We start from the raw sequence: 25,325 nt of genomic DNA on the forward strand, positions 1-25,325 counted from the left end.
TCATACCGTTTGTTCCGGGTCCGAAACGACCAGAGAAGCTTCCGCTTTTCCGCCTGAACTCCTACCGTCAGACAATGTAACACAGAAATGTGTGGGAGCCATAATTGGTCAAGTCACATGGTATATTGCAAAACTGGCATAAATTGAAAATTAGCTCGTGAACCTGTATAAGCGTATTTTAGGTATTTTACAAACGGCTTATCAATTTCGTTTTGTTTACTAAGCACCTGCTGAAAAGTATAGGGAAATATCTCAAACATTTGAGTGGAACACCAGTTTTGAAATCTGGAATGAAAACTTTATCTGTCCCGACAAACATTGTTTTACCTCCTGGTATTGTTTATCGGCAATGTTTTTAAATATTCTACTGAATGCAAAAAATGCCTAGGTGGTGTTTATGTTTCACATGCAAGTACTTCGGCTCATGGCTCTACTAGCAAGTGCACCCTCGGAGACGCCTCATATCAATTGGCTATGACGGCAGCAAAAATGCACTCACTCTAATAGGAAATCCCATTTGTATCTGTCATCGTGTGCGTGAAGAAGTGTAAACAAACGTGTTTTGTCTCATTTTTCTCACTTGCCATACGACTCCCGTCAGGCGGCAGCACTGCGGCGCCGTCAAGGCGTATTGCTGACTGCACCCCAAATTGGACTGACACAATAGTGTGCACACACCTTCAAAGTGTGATTACAGCGCAGGGATACGTCGGATCGAATTGAGGTCTTCGGTGCACTTATTCCTTGTAAATGGAGGAATAAGTGCACCGAAGACGTCGAGACGATCCGAGGCAAATATGCACTTTTATCACACTTTTTAGGCTTACCAAAAAAAGTGTGATAGTCCAATTTCAGATGTAGTCTGCAATATGAGAAAGTGAATCGACACTGTGTTTCACATTTAAAATTGCTCTGGCCCTTTTGATATTCAACACCAGTACGTAGCATAATTCAAGAAAATGAAAGGGATAGAGATGAAATCATAACATTGAAGCGTCATCTCTTTAGATCAGAGTGCCACATATCGGACTCACCACCTGTTAGTGTTATCTGTATTATTATTTATTTGCTCTGTTCTAGTTTACATATTCTATCTTTCAACCTTATTTTATGTGACGCTAATTTCGCGAGTTAAATTACCAAATAGGTGCATCAATATCACCAGGTGTATTTCTTGGAAGAGTGGGACGCGGAGAATAACACCGTCAGTTTTTGTGCTGCATCTCACATTCAAAAGCATATTCTTTGATTAACAAGGCTAAAGGGTCCAAACTGATAGAACACGCCCTAAATAATTAATCAGCATAAACATTTGTTCAACAGAATAAATAAGAACAGACGTACCAGATGGTCAAGCAAAAGAATTGTCTTTTTCCTGTTTTGCACTATTTCGTCATAAACGCCAAAAAGCTACATGTTTGTCTATTAATGAATGATGTCAGTATTTTAAAAGTGATAGCTTAAGTGTGGGTGTGTTAGTGAATTGTTCACAGCGGGAAATGGTTTTTATTATGAAATTTTCCAGATGTCAACAAACATTTCCCATGCAAATAGGCTCGTTGAAATGTGCGTGCGATAATTGGCAGCAAACTCAAATATTTGACAAGGAATCAACTAAAGGTCAAACATCTGTTTAACACTAATGAAAATTCGATCGATTCAAACAAAATGTTTAACCAGCAAAAAAAAACACCCGTAGTATGCCTACAGGGTAACGTTGGGTACCCACGAAACTGAATTGATCATATCTCCGTCAATTTTCCACCGATTTTATTTATTTTTGGCTCATTCAACTCACAAACTCATTATCTATCGATATAATATTTGGTTAGGCCGGTCCGATCACCGTGGGTGCCGAAAAATCCAGATTTCCGGACTTATTTTCTATACAAAATGCTTGGATTTTTTGGTAGGTTAGTGGCAATACCGGTATAGATTATCCTTAAACTGCTTCAGCATATAGTATCTGACCAGCCGGGGATCATAAAAGGTGTTGACTTTGTAGCTGCGATTTCGGATCAGGCTACCCGTGGGGCCATGGCTGGTAGTGGCCACTTTACGGTATATATCCCTTTCGTGACGAATCAGCACAATCGTGCTGTTTTTCGGCATTGGTTTTACACATTTTTTTTCAATTGTTTTTTCCTCAAAATATGTGATGTAAATAATTTTTATGCTCGAGTTATTACTCAAACTTGTATTTCTGAGCCTCAGCTTTGGTTGGAATTGTTTATAAAAAACGCCACGAAAAGTTAAACAAAAAGTAAACAATCACCCAAGAAGTTGAAAAAATTTTATCTGTCGTATTTTTATAAATATTTGTTTAATCCAGGTATGCAGGAATAAAAATCGATAGAAAAAGAGTAGTTCTGCAAAACGGCGAAGAAAAAGTTGTGCTTTGTTGAAAAGCACAAGATGTCTGGGTGGTCAAAGTGAGACCAGCACAATTGTGCTGTTCCGTCCCCAAGGCGGTCCAAGTTCCATCGGTAATTGCCTATTCTTAGGCGTTTTATGATATAGAAGATTAATTTTAATTATTAAATCACTACAAAGTGTTAGTTTGTAAAAACTTAGACGTATAATTTCAACTCAAGGAACACGATCAGCTTGTACGAGTTTTTTAAGGAACTTTGAATACTTGGGTGAAATATATTACTCCATATTATCGAAATCATGCATTAGATTGGAACAGGGATTTGCTGTTCTTATTATCTTCTTTTTATTCACTTCTATGATTTGAATACCCTGTCAAGATGATCTCGTGTTCCTAGATTTAAAATTATATGTCTAAATTTCTATAAACTAACACTTTGCAGTGATTTAATTAATTACAATAAATATTCTGTACCGAAAAACGCCTAAAAGTAGGCAATTTTCAGCAATTACTTAGAGAACATCGACCGGCTTGAGGACGGACCAGCACAATTGTGCTGGTCCTAATTTGACCCCAAAAAGTGCATAGGTGGGTAAAGTAGTCGAAGTAAAGAAAGTTTTATTCCAGAGGACGTTAAGTTTATAAGAGAAAATTTGAGATAATCATTCTTTTATAGTCCGTCACGAAAGGGATATGTCTATATGCTCAACAATGTATGATTCAATATGGTATAAGGACATGCTCCCGAAAATTTGGATTTTCCAAAAACTACGGTCATTCAATCGGTGCAACCAAATATTTTCTCGACAGATAATGAGTTTCTAAGTTAAATGAGCCAAAAATATTTAAAATTGGTTTTAATTTAAGTTTATGGGTACCCGAGTACCCTGCCGGCATTCCACGTAATAAAAAAAATCAGAAACCCCTCCCCCTGCCCCCCTCATTTGGAAATTCGGTCAACCTCATTAATAGATATATATTCACGAGTTCTTAGATCTAGTAGAGTTTCAAATTCCGATTCTCAATAATCATAAAAATATTGAGATTTGAAATCGAAAAAGGTACCCGGATACCCTGCTGGTCACATCAGGGTTAAGCATTTTTTGGCCAAATATTTAATCCTGTGTACTGGGATCTTAACTAAAGAGAGAGAGTTAACAAATACGCGAGTAATTCCAATTTCCAACCTTATGCTGTTTCATTATTGCAGTACATTATTTTTACTGTCATATACATTCCGCTTAGCGTGATGTTACCGTTTTCAATCAAAATGTGCAATGTGGATAAATATATTAAATTAAATTTGATTGCTGCAGTCATCATTGCTAGGAGGTAATAGGTAATTGAATTAATTTTTCGACAACTCAACGATGAAATGGTGAGCAAATGTTTACTACGCATTCTACTTATTATTCTGCAGAAATCCGTGGTCGAAAGGATCAAAAAGGAACTGTTTGAGCGTTGTCAAGTTTCCGGCATCGGGGTCGAGCTGTTTGTCGTGGGTGCACAAAGCTGCAGCAAGCTATAGAACGACTTGTTGGGTGGGGCATCATGAACTTTTAACTACCCAGGTAACCACTAAGCACTGTTCTAACGGTTATTGAATAGTTTTTCAGTGCCAATAAGCTCTTATAAGCATTCTTAATGCTTACAGGCACTATAAACAGTAAGCACTATCATAAGCCCTGTATGCCTATATAAAAATTACAAGCTGTAAATAAGTTCGTCAGTGCTGTCACAGGGCACATGACGTTTATATCAATCAAAATAAATTTCAACCAAAACAGACTACATTCAATACATTTTAACATGAATGTCAACGGATCGGGCACGGGATTATTTTTGTTATCATTCGAATGCTGCTCGGAATGCTGTTGTTTAATAGATAATGGATATTTCCATTTTTACAAGCAATTGTTATGATTCTAGGCACGATTCTCATAGTTTATTTCCTCTAAGACAAACTCCAGCCCATTTCCCTCCTCTTCTGAAACGTTTCTCGACCATTTATATGTATGTAAATATTGCTTCTCCTGCATCAATTCCCGCATTCGTCACCAGCATTTACCACTAAATCATCACATTCCCATATAATTTTGAACCGTCGAAATGCTATTTTGTTTTTCATAGTTTAAATACTAGTTTGATCCATGGTGCATCGGTGGAGCAGATGAGAAACGCAACGGACTTGGACTTTCTATCAGGAACCCGGAGGACAGTAGGCAGAATCTTGATCAAGTAGCAAAAAAGCAACTTCAGTAGCGAAAGAAGTTAGAAAAGAACAGGAGATAATCATTTTTTTTCTTTTTTCTTGTCTCACTTTAGACAACTCTCGCTCCAGAGACTTGGTACGAAATTTTGAAGTTGGTCTATCATTTAAACTTCAATAATGATAACATCAATCATCGATATGATTCGTTTTATCATCGATTTATTATCCTGCTAATATTGCATCTTGTTTTGCATTATAGATTACCATGCAAATGTTAAATCGTCTAAAATATTTGTTCAATCGTCAAACACCAAAGAAAGTAGCAAGTAAACAAACCGATTATTCCATGCACCACCCAAAAAGTGTAACCGATGCTTACAATTTCTAGCAGCGAAACGAACCAATGTATGCTGAAACTGGAACATATTGTGGTGTGACAAAAAAAGTCTGCTCGACCCCTACGGTGCAAAAAAAGCAATAATAAGATAAATAATCTGACAATCAGACCCTTATGATAGACATATGATTCCATTTTATTCGGGAGGATCACTATGCGGTCTTTGACAAAGTTTTCGGTATATCTAGGATCACACTCTTTAAAATAAAAGTACTCATTTTTAGTAAACAGCAATACCGCACATAGCATGTGTAACATTCGCACAATTTTTTTTACTCAGCGCTGCCTACAAGGTACTCTCCCAGATTTTATGCCGCCGTCTATCACCGATTGCAAGAGAGTTCGTGGGGCAATATCAGGCTGGATTCATGGGTGAACGCGCTACAACGGATCAGATGTTCGCCATCCGCCAGGTGTTGCAGAAATGCCGCGAATACAACGTGCCCACACATCACTTGTTCATCGATTTCAAATCGGCGTACGATACAATCGATCGAGAACAGCTATGGGCAGGTTATGCACGAATACGGATTCCCGGATAAACTGATACGATTGATCAAGGCGACGATGGATCCAGTGATGTGCGTAGATCGAGTATCAGGGACACTCTCGAGTCCCTTCGAATCTCGCAGAGGGTTACGGCAAGGTGATGGTCTTTCGTGCTTGCTGTTCAACATTGCGTTAGAGGGTGTAATAAGGAGAGCGGGGATTAACACGAGTGGTACGATTTTCACTAAGTCCGTTCAGCTGCTTGGTTTCGCTGATGATATTGATATTATTGCTCGTAAATTTGAGACGATGGCGGAAACGTACATCCGACTAAAGAGGGAAGCCAGGCGAATCGAATTAGTCATTAATGTGTCGAAGACAAAGTACATGATGGCAAAGGGCTCCAGGGAGGAATCACCGCGCCCACCACCCCGAATTTATATCGACGGTGATGAAATTGAGGCGATTGAAGTATTCGTGTACTTGGGCTCACTGGTGACCGCCGACAACGACACCAGCAGAGAAATTCAGAGGCGCATTGTTGCAGGAAATCGTGCTTACCTACTTTGGACTCCGCAGAACTCTACGATCGAATAAAGTTCGCCGTAACACGAAGTTAAACATCTACAAAACGCTGATTAGACCGGTCGTCCTCTATGGGACGAAACATGGACCCTACGTGCAGAGGATTAACGCGCCCTTGGAGTTTTCGAACGGAAGGTGTTGTGTACCATCTACGGCGGAGTGCAGATGGAAGACGGGACCTGGAGAAGGCGAATGAACCACGAGCTGGATCAGCTGCTAAGAGAACCAACCATCGTCCATACCGCGAAAATCGGAAGGCTACTGTGGGCGGGTCACGTCATCAGGATGTCGGATAGCAACCCGACTAAAATGGTTCTCGAGAGTCATCCGACCGGTACAAGAAGAAATGGAGCGCAGCGAGCTAGGTGGGTCGACCAAGTGGAGGACGATCTGCGGACCCTACGCAGAGTGCGGAACTGGAGACAAACTGCCATAGACCGAGTGGAATGGAGACGGCTACTATGTACAGCAGAGGCCACCCCGGCCTTAGCCTAATTGGTAAGGTAAGTAATGGTTAGTAGAACTTATGTGGGGGAATTATAAAATTTATAATTCTTAACCTTCCGTTAATCGCGCTGTTGTACTTTGTACAACACATGAGAATTATCGACTATTACTTTGAAACCATCTTTTCTATCGATGTCAACGCCAAATGTATTCTACAGGAATCTTATTTGAAATATTATAAGACCTTTTTTTAAAACAGTATAACTCCTTATAATGCGGAAAATTGAAAATCGCAATATGACGAACGTACTATATTTAAGATAAGATAGACAGTTGAATGTGAATTAGTGTATTTGAAAATCTAAATGATCTAGAAATATGGTGTCTTCGGCAAAGTTACTTGGGATATCAAAGGCCTTCGCGAGGTGATCTGAGAAATTCAGATTTCAACCGATAGGCGGCGCTAGGGAGCATGTAATTTTTATATCCCATATAACTCAGAATCCTCAGTACTTAGGAAGATGGTGTCTTCGAGAAGTTGTTTGGTTGGTTAAACACTAACTGATGGAGAGCCGTTTGGTTTAAAACTCCACATGTAGGTGGCGCTAGTGGGCATTGAGGTTTTATAACTCATACATCTCAGGACCCTGATTATTTAGAAAGATGGTGTCTTTTGCAAAGTTGTTTAGTAGATCAAACACTAACTGATGAAGACAAGTATGATGTGAAATTTCACATTCAGGTGGCGCAGTGAGTACTCAAATATTATAACTCATATATCTCAAGATCCTGTCCAAGCAACACGCATGTTATATATTAGTTCCGACACCGCAAGTTTTGGTTGTATAAAAGTTTATTTGACGTTATTCCAACACAACGTTAGAATTACGTAAAATTAACTTCTTTACAACCAAAAATTGCGCTATCGTAACTCTTACATAGCATGTGTGTTGCTTGGGTGATTACTTAGAAAGATGATGTCTTCAGCAAAGTTTTTTTAGTAGATCGAACACTAACTGATGGAGAGCCGTATGATTTGAAACTCCACATCTAGGTGGCGCTAGTGGGTAATCAAATTTTATAACTCATATGTCTCAGGACCCTGATTACTTAGAAAGATGGTGTCTTCTGAAAAGTTGTTAGATCAAACACTAACTGATGAAGACAAATATGACGTGCAATTTCACATCCAGGTGGCACTAGTGAGCATTCCCATTTTATACCTTATATATCTCAAGATCCTGATTACTTAGAAAGATGATGTCTTCGACATTGTTGTTTAATGGATAAAGGAGGATGTACTTATCCCGTGACATTGACAACCTTAAGATAGAGTCTATTGAAATACGACGGTCAGATATTGAATATTTTACTAAGCGCTTTACCTTCATGTAAAATTAATCAATCAAGTGCAAATTTAAACAAATTATAATCAACTAGTTGTGTCATTTTCAAATTTTGAAAACTTTCGGAAGTATAAACATTTACAGCTCGTTGATTTTTTTCTAGATGAATAATAACACGTTCATGCTCATGCAAATTTACAACTAGCGTCTTCTGGTGGCAGAAGCACGAATCAAATGGTCAATCAACTGAAAGCCCTTGATCTACCAACCAACCTTGCCAAAGATATAAACTTGCCAGGTAATCAGACTCGGAGATATATAAGATATAAAATTTGCATACTCATTAGCACCACTTACTGGCGAAATATTGATTTCAACGACCCATCAACCAAATTCACTTAACCTATTTTATTTGACAACTTTGCCGAAACCACCATCTCTCTTCTAGTAATAAGGATCCTGAGAACTATTGCATATACATTTTTTATGTTCACTAGCGTCATCTAGTGATGAAATTACGATTCAAACGGACAACTATCTGTAAGTTTTCGATCTTTTAGAAGGTCGGCACGAGAGGTAACTTTTCCTCCATTTGGTCTTTGATCTACCAAACAACTTTGCCGAAGACACCATCTTTCTGACTAAAGTGGAGTTTCGTGGCCGTTCGGTTAGCGTTACCAAGCGTGTAACCGCACCATGCTATCTACTGGTGAATGTAATGTATGTCGTGTCCATGGTCTAGTGTTAAGTTCTGTTCAGTCTGTACAGCCTCTGGCTGAAGACGGTGTCCCGTGCCTTTTTAATCGGAATCCTGAGCTACATGAGATTAAAAATTTACATGCTCACTAGCGCCTCCTAGTGGTGGCATTTGAAATCAAACTGTCACTCATCTATAAGCCCTTGATATACCAAACATCTTTGCCGAAGACACTACCTTTCTAAGTAATAAAGGTCCTGAGATACATAAAATATAATATTTACGTGCTCACTAGCGCCGCCAAGTGATGAAATTTCAAATTAAACTGCGAATCATCCGCAAGTACTTGACCTACCAAACAACTTTGTCAAAGACACCAACTTTCTAAGTTAACAGGTTCCCGAGATACATAGGATATAAAGTTTATTTGCTCACTAGCGCCGCCTAGTGGTGGAATTTCCAATTAAACGGCATATAATCTGTAAGCCGTTGACTTACCAAACAACTTTGCCGAAGACACCATCTTTCTAAGACATCAGGATCCTGAGGTATAAGATATAACATGATATTGCTCACTAGCGCCGCCTAGTGGACGTATTACGAATCAACTTTGTCAGCATCAAGTAGCCCATGAAAATTACAACAACTTTGCCAAAGACAGTCCTCCTCTAAACAATCAGGATCCTGAGATATTTCAAAATGTATGGGTGTTGTACAAAGTACAACGCGCGACTGCTCGCGTTACAAAAATTGGCGCGAGTACTGAAAGGTTAATCACATAGTTATTATGTCTGATTTATATCAATATTTTGCTTTGAATGAATTACATGGAAGATAATTGCTTAATATCTTAATTGTATAATTTATTTGCAATAAACGACATCAAATATTATAAAACATTTATATATTACAAGGGATTTTTGCCGCTGCTTCGGAACTAGCACTCGCTGCAAGCTTCACCGATCGTCCACTTCGAAGGCCGAATCAATTCCTTGCAGCCGTTACTTTTGGTGAACTTATACAGATAAAGTAGTTCTTGTACAGAGGGATCTCTGGCGGGGAACATTGGCAAGATCAACGGAGTTCGTTCTTCCAACTGCATTTTGGCTTGCAGCTCGTGATTCAGCGAGGGCGGGAGTGGGAGAAAATCACTGCAAAACGATGCAATTTCTTTAGTTTTATTTTCTCCCATTTTATGCTATCTAATGTACCCACTAGTATGGGACACGCTTGTATGGGAAAAATAACTCCTCGCTCCAGTCGACTTTTTAGATCCCATTTAGGTCCCATATGAACTGTACAAAATTTCAGCGCAATCGGAGAAACTATAATTTAGCGCAAGCGGTTCAAAGTTTGCATAGGATTTACTATGGGAAAGTTACACTTTCAAACAAAAAATCCCAGAGGACGCCCTTTGCCTTCTTAATTCAAATCGATCAACTTTTCTTCGAAGACCACAAAACGATTCGATGCTTGTGGAAAAAGTTATTGATTTATTATCGATTAGTGATCCAACGAACGACTTTTTGTTGTGTTTTATCAGCAGCACTGCTGCTGCCGTTGTTGCATGGGGTGGTGGGAGGCATCATCACCCCCAGAAACAGCAACAGCCAAGGCAGCAGTTACAGTGCTGCTGATAAAATAAAACAAAAAGCCGTTCGTTGGATGACTAATCGGTAATAAATCAATATCTTTTTCCACAAGCATCCGATTGTTTTGCGGACTTCGAAGGAAAGTTTCATAAATGATTTTTCTACAAGAAGCATTGATCGATTTGAATTAAGGAGACAAGGGGCGACATCTGGGATTTTTTATCTGAAAGTGTAACTTTTCCCATAGTAAATCATATGAAAACTTTGAACCGCTTGCGCTAAATTATAGTTTCACCGATTGCGCTGAAATTTTGCACAGTTCATATGGGACCTAAATGGAATCAAAAAAGTCGACTGGAGCGAGAATTTGATGTTTGTCCCATACTAGTACCCACCTGATAACTAGAAATATCCATTCGCACCTCCACCAACGCAAGCTACCACCAAGCACATGACCAGATACAGGGGATGGCCAAAATGTTTGAGATAGGCAACTTTTTTTCTCCCACAAAAAAAAATCAACATGCTGTAACTTTTCATAGAGTGCATCAAAAAATCTCAAATTTTGACTGTTTGTCAACCTATTATATGTGCACCATTGGTACAAATTTGGGCTCGATTGATTAATTTTTCGCGAAGTCAGAACCGTTCGGCTAAAACACTATTATTTAGAAAACTCGTTTTTGAACTGTCATATCTCGGAAACCAGTGAACCGAATGGAATGAATTTTTTAACGTTTATCAACAATATATTAATACTTAATACGACGTTATAAAATGTAATATTTTGTCACGGCGAATTAAGTTATAACGGATTGAAATTTTTACCCATATAGAGGAAAATAAGTCAAATTTACAATACCACACAAAAATTACTAAATGTGTTCTTCCTTCAATCTAAATAGGCTCGAATATATTTGATTAGAGATAACTTGAGAACAGAAGTGGAAAATCTTTGGATATCAATACTAAAATTTATTAACATTGATGTAAAAAAATTACATTTTTTCGAGAAAAATCGAAAAAGTGTCAATCCATGATAACTTTTTTCAACGTTTAAAAAAGTACCTATGTTTTAATAGTTTGTGAAGCATTTACATATTGTTAGTGTACGTTCAAAATTTCATTCAATTCGGTTCACTGGTTTCCGAGATATGACACCTCAAAAATGAGTTGTCTGAAAAATAGTGTTTTACGCGAACGGTTCTAACTTTGCGAAATATTAATCAATCGAGCCCGATTTTGTACCAATAATGCATACATAACAGGTTGACAAACAGTCAAAATTTGAGATTTTTTGATGCGCTCTATGAAAAGTTATAGCATGTTGAACTTTTTTGTGAGAGAAAAAAAAGTTGCCTATCCCAAACATTTTGGCCATCCCCTGTATATGTCCACCACCGCGTCTCCATTTGGTCTGACTAACTAGATTTATTTTACAATACAAATATATATGATTAGAACAATTACCTTTTAATTGGGTTTGAGCTATGATGGCGAAAATGGCGAGGACAATTCTACACGATTGCTCCCAGATTCTTCCTCATGGTCATTTTGTTTATCAATAAGCACAAAGTTAGAAGTTATGTGTGGGCTGTTATAATTTTTAACTATAGAAAGAGAGGCATACTTTTTATGTTTGGCCAAACATAACAGGTATTGAAGTAATATTAAGCTTTATGTTTACACACATAACAGTAATCCTCGAATGGTTTTATAAAATGTATATTCCGTCCGAGTCGAATAAGTATTCCCGCATAAACGATAAGATAAGATTTGCTTAACCACCCATTCGGGATATAGTTCGAACAGTAAATATAGTTCGAACGGGTAAATAATGATAAAACTAACAACCGGGGTAGGAGTGCAAATGTTTTCCTCGCAGTTTCACAACTACATCTACAAAAGAGGCTCGCATACATTTGAACGTGATTACCACTATACAAAGAGTCGCTCTTGTGATTCTTTGTTACTATCCTCATACTATTCAGAAAGTTGCAAGACACTCCGCCATGCAGCTGGAAAAATAACTACTTGGCCTGTTAAGATGCTAGTACACAGAGTCAAATATTTGACCAAAAACAAACCAATGTTCTAACATCTGGTATGACTAGATCGAGCTTTCATTTGTGTCAGACGTTTACTCTTAAGTTCATTCCATGTCTAATATTTGGCCTTATATTCAGTACCTTATTCTTAAATGTCGTGCTTTTCTAGCACTTCTACAAGTATTTATTTTTTATATTTAATCAATACAATAATTGATTTAGGGTTTATTGTTTCTGCCAATACATAAATGTGTACACTGCGTGGCAAGCAAAGCGATACACTACACCCAGAAAGTGAAGAAAATGTCCCGACCTTTTTTTATTCCTTGTTAGGTATCTAAGCCACTTCGACTCGTTGTTAGATCTATTGTGATACATGCTCCAGTTTTATTTACGGGATTTCTGAAATTTGCATCTCTACTAGTGCTGACTAGTTTCAGAATTCCGAATCAAAGGTCCTGTTTTGTATAAGTCTGTGTCATACTGATCAACATTGCCGAGGACACCATCTTTCTTGATTATCAGGATTCTGAGCTACAAGATTTCCAAAATTTCCAAGTTCACTAGCGCCGTCTAGTGGCAAAATTTTGGATCAAATGCCCCGTTCCATGTAAGTCTCTGTCATACTGATCAACTTTGCCGAAGACACCAACTTTCTAAGTTATCAGGATTATGAGCTCCCAAGTAGCACCTGCAACTAAAATGGAAATGATCATCGTTGCAAACATGTTGCAACTGAGTTTTCATGAAACAAACAAAATTAAAACCTATTAAAATGCTGTTGTTAATGCCAAACTGAGGTGTAACAGTTTTATAACAACTAGCAAAATGAAAACAAACGTCATCATTAGTCGAAACTAGCGAAACCAATTTGTAACTGAAGTATAATCTGATTGTTTCAACGAATCTTAGTTATAACCGTTTACAAACCAAATCAACCAAAACATTGATTCTGATTGTTATAAACATGTTGCACCTGGAACTTATTTAGAACATAACGAACAATTTTGACAGGAGGGATAGAAGTTCCGAAATGTGCGGCAAAATGTTTTTGTGATCACGAAAAATATAAAATGCACTATAAAAAAACGAAATGTTTCAAAAATAACGAAATCATGTACAAATAAAATGTAACCTTTTCTTCATAAATTTATCGACATATTCCAAATGTTATAACATTAAAGTGGTAAAATAAAAAAAAAAACTGATTGGAAGTATAATATTGACCCAATAAAAAAAAATCTGCTTCATTTTCGCAGGACTGAATGACTGGTACTTACCACTCACTTGGAAGATTTGAATATATGGGGTTTTGAGAAATCTAACGTAACGTACAAAAATATTAGGAGTTTCCCACGCAAAATTTTACAATGGGTTTACATTTTTTACAAAAAACGTGGAATTTTCGGCACGTAATAAATGGACAGCCTCTTGCCGACGTAAATGGGAAGTACACGTCCAAGTGTCTGCTCTTTTGGTTAGTTATGTCCTACACGGAAAATTCAAACTACCTTATTTTGGGTCGTTTTTACCCTAAAATGAGTATAGCAAATTGATTAGTTACCCAAACTTAGGTTGTTTTTCCTCTCTCCCCCACAGATGTTCTCGTAAATAAACAGAGATGCGTCTATCCAACGGGGGTCCTTGAGGCCAATAAGCCAATTTTGGGTAAATGTAGATTTCCCCAAATTTGGGTTGAATGAAGGGGGCCTTGGGTTGAATTTACCTACTCTTGAGTATATTTTTATCGATTCACTCAAATGTTGACTTATTGGGCCGAACTATAGGATTGCGTCAAAAGAATCCAATTTTTGGTAGTTTGGCGGTTCCGTGTACCACGTGCAGCATTATTGTACTTTATCAATACGGATTCCCATAGACATGATTCAGCAAATAGCAACTTTCTAAATTCTTAAATTAATTTTTAGCATTTTATGGGCGCATTAAATAAGCTGCTGAAATGCACTCCGCCAAAGCAATATGGCGAGTTCATTTTTACCACAAATGCCTAAATTTTCACTCGCAAAATGATAGGTAGACTGAGGCGCGTTGAGAATACGGAGCTAAAATGCGTAACTTACCGATAAATCTGGAACGGCACACAAATTGACGTTCTCGGTTACCCTTATTTACGTTACATTTATGCACACAATTAATAAATCACATCAACGAAACTGTTGATGCATAATAACTGTCAGTGACGAATGTGGTGACTAGCTGACAAGTTGTCGAATCGGTCACCATTTTTCAAGTCGACTATAAGTTGTATCTTGGTTATAATTCGATTGCGTATTGAAACCGTTTATATCACGAATGGATGTTTTATATTGGCTCCACCTCTTGCGCTTTTTTGGTTGCAGTTTAGTCGTTAATAAGACCATTGGTTCAAATGGCATAACTTTCGATATAGTTGCATACAAATTACAGGAACTTATTAATGTCCAAGTGTGTTACTTGGGCTATGAGATTTCAAAAAATTGCATGTTTACTAGCGCCGCCTAGTAACAGAACTGCGAAACAAGTGTCCCATTTCATATTAGTCTATGTCATAATGACCAATTTTGCCGAAGACAACATCTTTCCAAGTTGTCAGGATTCGGAGCTACGAGATTTTTAAAATTTACATCGCTACTAGTGCCGCCTAGTAGCAACATTCCGAAGCAAGTATTCCATTTAATGTAAGTCTCTGTCAAACTGATCAACTTTGTCGAAGACACCAACTTTCTAAGTTATCAGGACTCTGAGCTATGAGATTTCTAAAATTTGCCTGTTTACTAGCGCCACCTAGTTACAGAACTGCGAATCAAGTGGCCCATTTTATGATCAACTTTGCCGAAGACACCAACTTTCTAAGTTATTCGGATTCTGAGCTTTGAGATTTCCAAAATTGTCATTTATACTACCGCCACCTAGTGGTAGAATTGCTGAACAGGTGTTCATTTTTATGTAAGTCTCTGTCATACTGATAAACTTTTCCGAAAACACCAACTTTCTAAGTTATCAGGATCGGAGCTATGAGATTTCTAAAATTTGCATATTCACTAACGCCGCCTAGCGACAGAATTGCTAATCAAGTGGTCCATTTTATGTAAGTCTATGTCATGCTGATCAACATTGCCGAAGACACCATCTTACTAAACTGTCAGGATTCTGAGCTATGAGATTTTTAAAATTTCCAAGTTCACTAGTGCCACCTAGTGGCAGAATTTTGAATCAAATACCTCGTTTCATGTAAGTCTCTGATTGATCAACTTTGCCGAAGACACCAACTTTCTAAGTTATCAGGACTCTGAGCTACGAGATTTCTATTGCCTGTTTACTAGCGCCACCTAGTTACAGAACTGCGAATCGAGTGATCCATTTTATGTAAGTCTATGTCATGCTGATCAACTTTGCCGAAGATACCAACTTTCTAAGTTATCAGGATTCTGAGCTATGAGATTTCCAAAATTTGCATTTATACTAGCGCCACCTAGTGGCAGAATCGCGAAACAAGTGTTCATTTTTATGTACACTGTGGTGCATAATTGATCGGACAAACGCCGATTTCCATACAAAATGGTCAAATTTGAGATGCTGTAATAATGGTTTGCTTTGATGGATTGAGCTCAATTTTTGACACGGAACTACAAATATACTGAATTTTGTGTATACAAAGTATAAAATGTTTTCGTTCACAGGTCTAGGCGTGGCAAAGCGTTGAAAAAATTGCAAAAGTGATCGGACAGCGGCACGCGTGTAAATCAAAGGGGTACCGCTGTCCGATCACTTTTGCAATTTTTTCAACGCCTTGCCACGCCCAGACCTGTGAACGAAAACATTTTATACTTTGTATACACAAATTTCAGCATATTTGTAGTTCCGTGTCAAAAATTTAGCTCAATCCAACAAAGCAAACCATAGTTACAGCATCTTAAACTTGGCCATTTTGTATGAAAATCGGCGTTTGTGCGATCAATTATGCACCACAGTGTAAGTCTATCAACTTTGAAAAAGACACCAACTTTTAAGTTAGCAGGATTCTGAGATATGAGGTTTTGAAAATTTACATGTTCACTAGCGCCGCCGTGTGGCAGAGTTGTGAAACAAGTGTTTTATGTAAGTCTACACACTATGATTTTTTCGTCGAATCTCGGCAAATTGATTGCCGAGATTGGCACCGCCGAGTAGTCGGCAACCATCTCGGCAAAAAATAGATTTGCCGGGAACCTCGGCAATCACAAAAATTGACAGCTGTTAATATTTTGCCGAGATTCTCAGCAAATATTTTTGTTGAAATCTCGGCAAACAAAATTTCCAGTACGAATAAATTTGCTGAATCTCGGCATTTTGTTTAGTTTATTTTTCAGAATAGAAAAAATATGTTTGGCTCACAAAGAAACACAGTAGAGAAGTTTTATCCTCGTATATTTTACATTTGTTTTCCAAGGGAATGTTTTTCAAAATAATCAATCCGTGGTTTCATTCTCTTCCACAAGCAAACACACTGAACCTCCAACTCCCAAACTCGAACAGCTCCTCGAAGGACAGCAGCAAATAGGTCCTAAAATAGATTGAGGACATGAAAATCAATAGCAATAAGTTACTTACAGAAAGATCTTTCATCTTACAAATTTTCACTTCGTTTGAAAGTTCACTTCATTTATTATTCATGTAGCACCTTCTACACCACGTAACCCGCTTTTGTCTTTTTTTCTGTAAGGCTGCAAAACTGACAGTTGTATTGCTGAAATTCGGTAATCTCGTTTGCTGATTTCAGTAAAATCTGTGTTTGCCGAAAGGTTCAGCAAAAAATGCTGTCAGTTTTCGTAGTTTTCAAGCAACTTGCTGATATTTCGGTAAAACGTTTTGGGCAATCTCGGCAAAAGCGAGTTATTATTTTTTCTGCCGAGCTCAAGAATCAGTTTTAAGTGTGGATGTCATACTGATCAACTTTGCCGAAGACACCACATTTGCAAGTTATCGGAATTCTGAGATATGAGGCTTTGAAAATTTACATGCTCACTAGCGCCGCCCAGTGGATGAATTTCGAACTTCGCAACTCATCATCAGTAAGTTATTGGCGTACCCAACCACTTTCCCGAAGACACAATCCTTCCAAATTATCAGGGTCTTGAGTTGTCGCATATCGTAACGTTTGCTTGACAACCTGATATGGTTCCTGTAGTGCAATTTAGCATCAAACTGTTGATGGTGCCTTTAGCGGCCATGTTGCCAACTAATCATATGAACCAAAGTTCTAAATGGTAGATCTTGTCAAGCCCTAAAACTTGGCCGAAGAAAATATTGTGCTATCTTTTAACACACCCGCGATAATAGGCCACACCCCCAAAAAGCCGAAATCCCATAAGCTCTTAAGGAAATGGTGATCTGAAAATCCAATATGATGGATCAAAATTCAAGATGGCTGCTGTTTTATAGGATATTAGCTTGTGAATTCATGCAATGTTGTGCAAAGTTGTCTGAAACTCAAAAATTGTGATCTGAAAATGAAGAAGAAGAAGAAGAAGAAGAAGAAGAAGAAGAAGAAGAAGAAGAAGAAGAAGAAGAAGAAGAATCTAAAACCATTCATAGATGACCACACAATTCGCAGTTGCTAGTCCGTGATTGACCAGAGCAATCGATATTGCACAAGGACCCAATGAATAGGGCTTGGGACTAGTTTACTATTCTCAATGTGCACAGTTCGAGAGCTCCTGACTTTAGTAAGGTCAATAACGGCGCCGGCCACGTCCTTGCGGTCATCGAGGATGGAAGGGAATGTTAGTGAGACAAACGTTGTTATAAAGACCGTGAATCGCTGCATCATCAAACATTTTATACTTTGTATACACAAATTTCAGCATATTTGTAGTTCCGTGTCAAAAATTTAGCTCAATCCAACAAAGCAAACCATAGTTACAGCATCTTAAACTTGGCCATTTTGTATGAAAATCGGCGTTTGTGCGATCAATTATGCACCACAGTGTAAGTCTATCAACTTTGAAAAAGACACCAACTTTTAAGTTAGCAGGATTCTGAGATATGAGGTTTTGAAAATTTACATGTTCACTAGCGCCGCCGTGTGGCAGAGTTGTGAAACAAGTGTTTTATGTAAGTCTACACACTATGATTTTTTCGTCGAATCTCGGCAAATTGATTGCCGAGATTGGCACCGCCGAGTAGTCGGCAACCATCTCGGCAAAAAATAGATTTGCCGGGAACCTCGGCAATCACAAAAATTGACAGCTGTTAATATTTTGCCGAGATTCTCAGCAAATATTTTTGTTGAAATCTCGGCAAACAAAATTTCCAGTACGAATAAATTTGCTGAATCTCGGCATTTTGTTTAGTTTATTTTTCAGAATAGAAAAAATATGTTTGGCTCACAAAGAAACACAGTAGAGAAGTTTTATCCTCGTATATTTTACATTTGTTTTCCAAGGGAATGTTTTTCAAAATAATCAATCCGTGGTTTCATTCTCTTCCACAAGCAAACACACTGAACCTCCAACTCCCAAACTCGAACAGCTCCTCGAAGGACAGCAGCAAATAGGTCCTAAAATAGATTGAGGACATGAAAATCAATAGCAATAAGTTACTTACAGAAAGATCTTTCATCTTACAAATTTTCACTTCGTTTGAAAGTTCACTTCATTTATTATTCATGTAGCACCTTCTACACCACGTAACCCGCTTTTGTCTTTTTTTCTGTAAGGCTGCAAAACTGACAGTTGTATTGCTGAAATTCGGTAATCTCGTTTGCTGATTTCAGTAAAATCTGTGTTTGCCGAAAGGTTCAGCAAAAAATGCTGTCAGTTTTCGTAGTTTTCAAGCAACTTGCTGATATTTCGGTAAAACGTTTTGGGCAATCTCGGCAAAAGCGAGTTATTATTTTTTCTGCCGAGCTCAAGAATCAGTTTTAAGTGTGGATGTCATACTGATCAACTTTGCCGAAGACACCACATTTGCAAGTTATCGGAATTCTGAGATATGAGGCTTTGAAAATTTACATGCTCACTAGCGCCGCCCAGTGGATGAATTTCGAACTTCGCAACTCATCATCAGTAAGTTATTGGCGTACCCAACCACTTTCCCGAAGACACAATCCTTCCAAATTATCAGGGTCTTGAGTTGTCGCATATCGTAACGTTTGCTTGACAACCTGATATGGTTCCTGTAGTGCAATTTAGCATCAAACTGTTGATGGTGCCTTTAGCGGCCATGTTGCCAACTAATCATATGAACCAAAGTTCTAAATGGTAGATCTTGTCAAGCCCTAAAACTTGGCCGAAGAAAATATTGTGCTATCTTTTAACACACCCGCGATAATAGGCCACACCCCCAAAAAGCCGAAATCCCATAAGCTCTTAAGGAAATGGTGATCTGAAAATCCAATATGATGGATCAAAATTCAAGATGGCTGCTGTTTTATAGGATATTAGCTTGTGAATTCATGCAATGTTGTGCAAAGTTGTCTGAAACTCAAAAATTGTGATCTGAAAATGAAGAAGAAGAAGAAGAAGAAGAAGAAGAAGAAGAAGAAGAAGAAGAAGAAGAAGAAGAAGAAGAAGAAGAAGAAGAAGAATCTAAAACCATTCATAGATGACCACACAATTCGCAGTTGCTAGTCCGTGATTGACCAGAGCAATCGATATTGCACAAGGACCCAATGAATAGGGCTTGGGACTAGTTTACTATTCTCAATGTGCACAGTTCGAGAGCTCCTGACTTTAGTAAGGTCAATAACGGCGCCGGCCACGTCCTTGCGGTCATCGAGGATGGAAGGGAATGTTAGTGAGACAAACGTTGTTATAAAGACCGTGAATCGCTGCATCTCCACGTTGGTCTCAAAAAGGAAGTTTTGTTAGTAGGTTAGGGTACATTATCAATGTGGGAGTCACCTATGGTAGGTGATTTGATTTGGGGTTGAGAAGTCCCAAAAAAATGACCACGTGGTTTATGGACAGCCCCACACCTGCGTATCTAATGTTTTCGGTTTCGCGTTATGAAGACTTTTGCACTATTCTTCGCTTCACGCGGAAAGCAAACAATGGATCATCCATGTCAGATGATCGGTCAATGTTTTTTCTCAAAACGTAATCTAGTCTGCGCGCGCGAATGTGACTTTGCTGCTACCGGACTACCGCACACTACTAAATGCTACACACTCAGTTGAGCTCGGCTAATTTTCATTCTTTTGCCGAGATCCGCACAGCCGAGCGCTCGGCAATCGCAATTTAACTGAGATATCAGCAAAAAGTCAAGTTTATTCATAGCAGCACCCATGGGTGCCGCTATCATCAAACAATAAACGTCAAGCGTTTAACCGAGATCTCAGCAAATGAACTTTAACCGAGATCCGCACAGCCGATCTCGGCATTCTGTTTTAAGTGTGTAGGCGCCCCGTCGTCGGATCCCCGCAGAGAAGAAAAAAAACACAAAAATCAAGCAAAGCCATCGCGCGAGGCTTTGCTTCTGCCGAACTACCGCACACTCCATTCAATATCAAATCCAAGATGGCGGCCAAAAATTTTGGCCTCCTGACATCTTCCACAGACGCAACACTAAGAACAAATTTCAATAAAAATATCGTCACGAAACGTAATCGCCCAATACTAAACGTACTATGTTTGGCCGTGCCGCCACTAGATGGCGGTAGTGAGCAAACGTCAAACAGCAGCAAAATGTGAATCTGAAATGTGGAAGGGAAGTAAAACGTGGGTCCCGAGATGAACTAGCCTAGGGCTAAAAAAAAAAAAACCAGGAGCAAAAACGATACCAGCGCCGCGAGTGGTCGATCGACCTAGTACTGAAAATTTTAATCAACCGTTAAAAAGGTGATTCGAAGCTATGAGAGTCTGTTTCTCTGTGGTTCAGATTAAACTTATTTTCTATTTGTTTTTATAAGCCTAGCAATACCCTTCCGTTTTCTGAAATCCGTTTGCTTCGGCACGCAAAAAAAATGTTCGGAAGGTTTTTCATTCTACGGTAGCTAAATAGAGTCCATAAGATTAAATTTTAAGTTTTTATAGTATTGTACTAAATGTATATTCTAAGACTGAAACAATACAATTTTGGTGATGATTCTGCCTGCTGTCCTCCGGGTTCCTAATAGAAAGTCCAAGTCCGCTGCTTTTCCCATCTGCTCCACCGATGCACCATGGAAACAGTGTGATCATACTAGTATTTAAACTATGAAAAACAAAATAGTTTAGGCATCTCGACGGTTCAAAATTATATGGGAAGGTGATGATTTAGTGGTAAACGGTGGTGACGAATGCCGGAATTGATGCAGGAGAAGCAATATTTGCAATATTTCTTAAGAAATGTCAAATCGTATTGGATAATCGCGAAAAACGTTAATTGTTAGAAAACGGGATAGTTTTGTGAAAAGTTAGTGAATAAAAATCAAGAATGGTTTGAAAAGGCAACATTTTGTGTTTACTTCATGTTCCGGAACAGCTTCTTCACCAAGAAAATTTAATTTTACTACCTCACATAAAAGAGCCATCTGTTATATTTTTAGCTTAGAATGACGATCTATTGAAAAATCATTTAAATAGTAATGTGTATTACCATTATTACCATTATTAAGCAACAATTCAGCAAGCTTGCTTGTTTGTGACTTGCAATTGTTAGTTGGGAAGCGCTATCAAATGAATTAACACTTAGTTTGTGATTTCGCCGCCAGGTGGCGCTATTCGCCCTAGTACGGACGAGAAAATTTTCGCTCCGTGATTTATTGTACCTGTCAATCTTTTTTTTTTTAAATTTCGGCGGGTTGTTGGAAATGTGTGGAGAACTAACCAAGGCTGGTATACAAGTACTTTACAACCGAAAGCTTGTGATGCTTGATAAACGGTGAAGTGATCGGGACGGCCTATTGGATGAAATGTGTACGTGCTGGAATCATCCGTGAACGGGCAAGTACGACCTTGGCTGAAGTGCTACACTCTGGCACGGCACCGTTCATCTTGGCCTGGAATGGTCTTGGGCATTGGAATGGCAACTTCGGTGCGGAAACTCGGCCCGTGCAGCTTCAAACAGGGTAAGATCCAGGTCTGCCACTTCTATGATGTGTGCGTCCTAGACAAGCAAGTTGCCGGGAGCCGGAACGAGGGATAGGGTAGCTAGGGACAGCTCGACCTTTGGTATGTATCCAAACGTGTTCAATTTCAGCGGAAGAAGGTAATTCATTTTTGTTGACATATTTAAAACCGGCTTTTTGCCTATGTCATCCCACCCATGTTTTTTTTGTGTTACTAGGGTAGAGATAACAATTGAGATTCATCTTATTTAACTTTCCATTGTCTTTGAATTATAATATAAAACAATTTTCATTTTTATATGACGTGGTTTGCACATACACACGGGGGGTAGCCTAAGGGAGTTAAATGAACTGATGCCCGGACTTAAATTCGTGGAATTGCCAGACTTTTGTCATGAGATAGCAACTTTATGTTGACTACCGAAGGAAATCAGAAATTTTAACTCACCCTGCTACAACAAACCATCAGGTAGATCATTCCCTCCCGGAGTGATTTTGCAGCCATAGGTAATCCTTGCGATGATGGTGGGTACACTTCAATCATCATCATCACATCATCATCGCCGCCAGGTGGCGCTATTTGTCAAGTACAATTTTAAACTTCTCTGGTTCACGATCCAGAGCAGACAGAAGAAGGTCGTCTTCGGCAAAGTTCTTCAGAAGTCGAGAACACTTGTGATTCAACAATTAGTTGGTGATTTTGCCACTAGGTGGCACTAGTCAAGTAAAATTTTAAACTTCTCTAGCTCGCGATCCAGAGTAGATAGAAAAGGGTCGTCTTCGGCAAAGTTTTTCAAGAAGTCAAGAGCTATCTAATCAATCAGCAATTAGTTTGTGATTTCGCCGCTACGTGGTGCTGGTTGTCACGTATAGTTTCATACTTCGGCACCAACATTTCAAAAGGGCGTAACTGCATTTACAACCAATGCCTTCTCACAGAGCTGTGGAGCGTATCCCATCCCTCTCGAGCAATCCACTAGCACAAATAGAAAGATAAAATCTTCCTCTTTCGATTAATGGATGTGAATCGCGTGAGATGAATGAAATACGATCCACAGCTCTGTGAGAAGGCATTGGTTGCAAAAGCAGTTACGCCCTTTTGAAATGTAGGTGCCGACTTCTCTATTTCGGGATCCAGAGCAGATAGTCTTCGGCGAAGTGCTTCAACAATTAGTTGCATGAAGAGCTTGCATTTTTAAGCAAAAAGAAATATTTCTTCGTTTTGTTTCGCTCTTCGCTCAAGTGCGCAAAGCAACGAAGCACAGACAAACAGACGTAACTTTTAGAGGCAATTCATCAAAAGCTTTTGCCCGGTATCTTTTTCATGAACACACAGCCACCTGTTCGAAAAATCGCTCAAAACACTGTCGTTTGCATCATTCAGCAACGTGTACAATCTCAAGTAACCACGGTTCTGAAGCCTTACTGCATGCAGATATACGGTGTATTTAGAGTCATCATTACTTTGCATGAACACTTAAGGTTGATTTGTAGTGGAAATGGCAATTATGCGACTGATTTTAGATTATACCAGAATAATCGTAATTTGATTCTATAATTGCCCATTTCCACTTTAAATCAACCTTAAGCAGGAATGCCATATATGCAGATTTATCTGTATTATACAGATTTTTGAGCATCCATACAGATTGCGTTTTATATGAAATACAGATTTTTGAGCTGGACGGGCTATTTTATTTTTGTATGGGATACAGATTTTTCACCTAAATTTTGTATGGGATACAGATTTTTGAAAATAGTGATACAGATTTTTCAAAAAATCATCTGGCATCCCTGACCTTAAGTTTGCATGTAAAGTAATGATTGCTCTAAATACACCCTATATCTGCATGCAATAAGGCTTCAACACCGTGGTTACTTGGGATGGCAAACGTCAAAGCGATCGAACACTAGCGCCTCTGGTGGAAGGATCGTGGAAATTAAATGAAATTTGAATTGATATTTATATGCATGTGCCAAGCCATGTTTTAGGGTGTTACGTCTGTATATCTGTGGACGGAGCCTATGTTGTCGCACAGTAACACACAAAAATGAATTTCAATATACAAAAAGTTTGCATCTGGGATCAAACATCGGACTTCTGAATTGTCAATCCTTCCCAAGTAACACACTTGTCACATAAAAGTTACAGCAGCGCAGGTTTTTGTTGCGCAGAAGTCACTGTGACTTGATTCTAACAACTTCTGACTTTTGTTTAACCAAAACCTGCTCTGTCGTGACTCTTATGTGACAAGCGTGTTACTTGAGATTACAATTAACCAACAGAACTATTGCGGTGCAACATAATCATACGCGCTGAAACACTAATTAATGCTACTTCCAGGTGGCGTTTCCTTGGCCGGTCGCCTATTTATCATTGAGGTTCATCCTCGGGTTCATTGTGGAACCCTCTGCCGGCGATGTAAACGCAATATTTGATGCATTTTTCGAAAAGTTACAGCGAGTTGAACATTTTTTGAAAAGTGAAAATTTTACCTGTCCCAGTTATTTTGAGTATCCCCTGTAGATGTCAATGTAAGAAGATGATTTTTTTTTCTTTGCGCGGCGGTGACGACAACGACGATTGTCAACCCTGGTCGGGATCCAAGATACAGATGTTCAAAATTCTATTTTCCAAATACCGCCACGTAGCGGCAAACTACCTACTAATTATTGAATCACCAGGTTGTTCTATAGTTTATACTTTCTGAAGAGGTTTTCCAAAGATAAAACTTTTCTATCTGCTATGGATTCCGAGGTGGAAACGATTAGAACTTTGCCAACTAGCACCACCTAGCACTAAAAAGCTCTCCAGTCTGCTGAACGATCCGGCTGGAAAAACCTTTGTACAAATGTTTCCAGTCTGAGTGAAGCTAGTCGATTGAACAAAATCCTTGCAATGAGGAAGTTTTGGAATGTTTATTCAGTACACACTTCCCCGGATGTGTGGATATTACATCTTCGGATGAACCTGATGTCTTTTCTTGTAGCTATGATTCTTTAGCTTCAGCTTGGAGTATCATAACTTTAGAATCGATTGAATGGGCACTTAATAGCTTTGCTCATTTCAAATCTCTTGGGGCAGATGGGATTTATCCTATTTTGCTT

The 25,325-nt window shown here is 38.7% G+C and overlaps 1 long non-coding RNA gene across 1 annotated transcript; it reads left to right on the forward strand.

Moving 5' to 3' along the window:
* Nucleotides 1-6: 6 nt before the first annotated feature.
* Nucleotides 7-1,846, forward strand: LOC134284501 (uncharacterized). Its single transcript, XR_009995810.1, has 2 exons — nt 7-685; nt 845-1,846. It is a non-coding gene; the product is annotated as an uncharacterized LOC134284501 (long non-coding RNA).
* The last annotated feature ends 23,479 nt before the right edge of the window (nt 1,847-25,325 follow it).

This window comes from Aedes albopictus, unplaced genomic scaffold (genome assembly GCF_035046485.1).
Source record: "Aedes albopictus strain Foshan unplaced genomic scaffold, AalbF5 HiC_scaffold_215, whole genome shotgun sequence".
Lineage (NCBI taxonomy): Eukaryota > Metazoa > Arthropoda > Insecta > Diptera > Culicidae > Aedes > Aedes albopictus.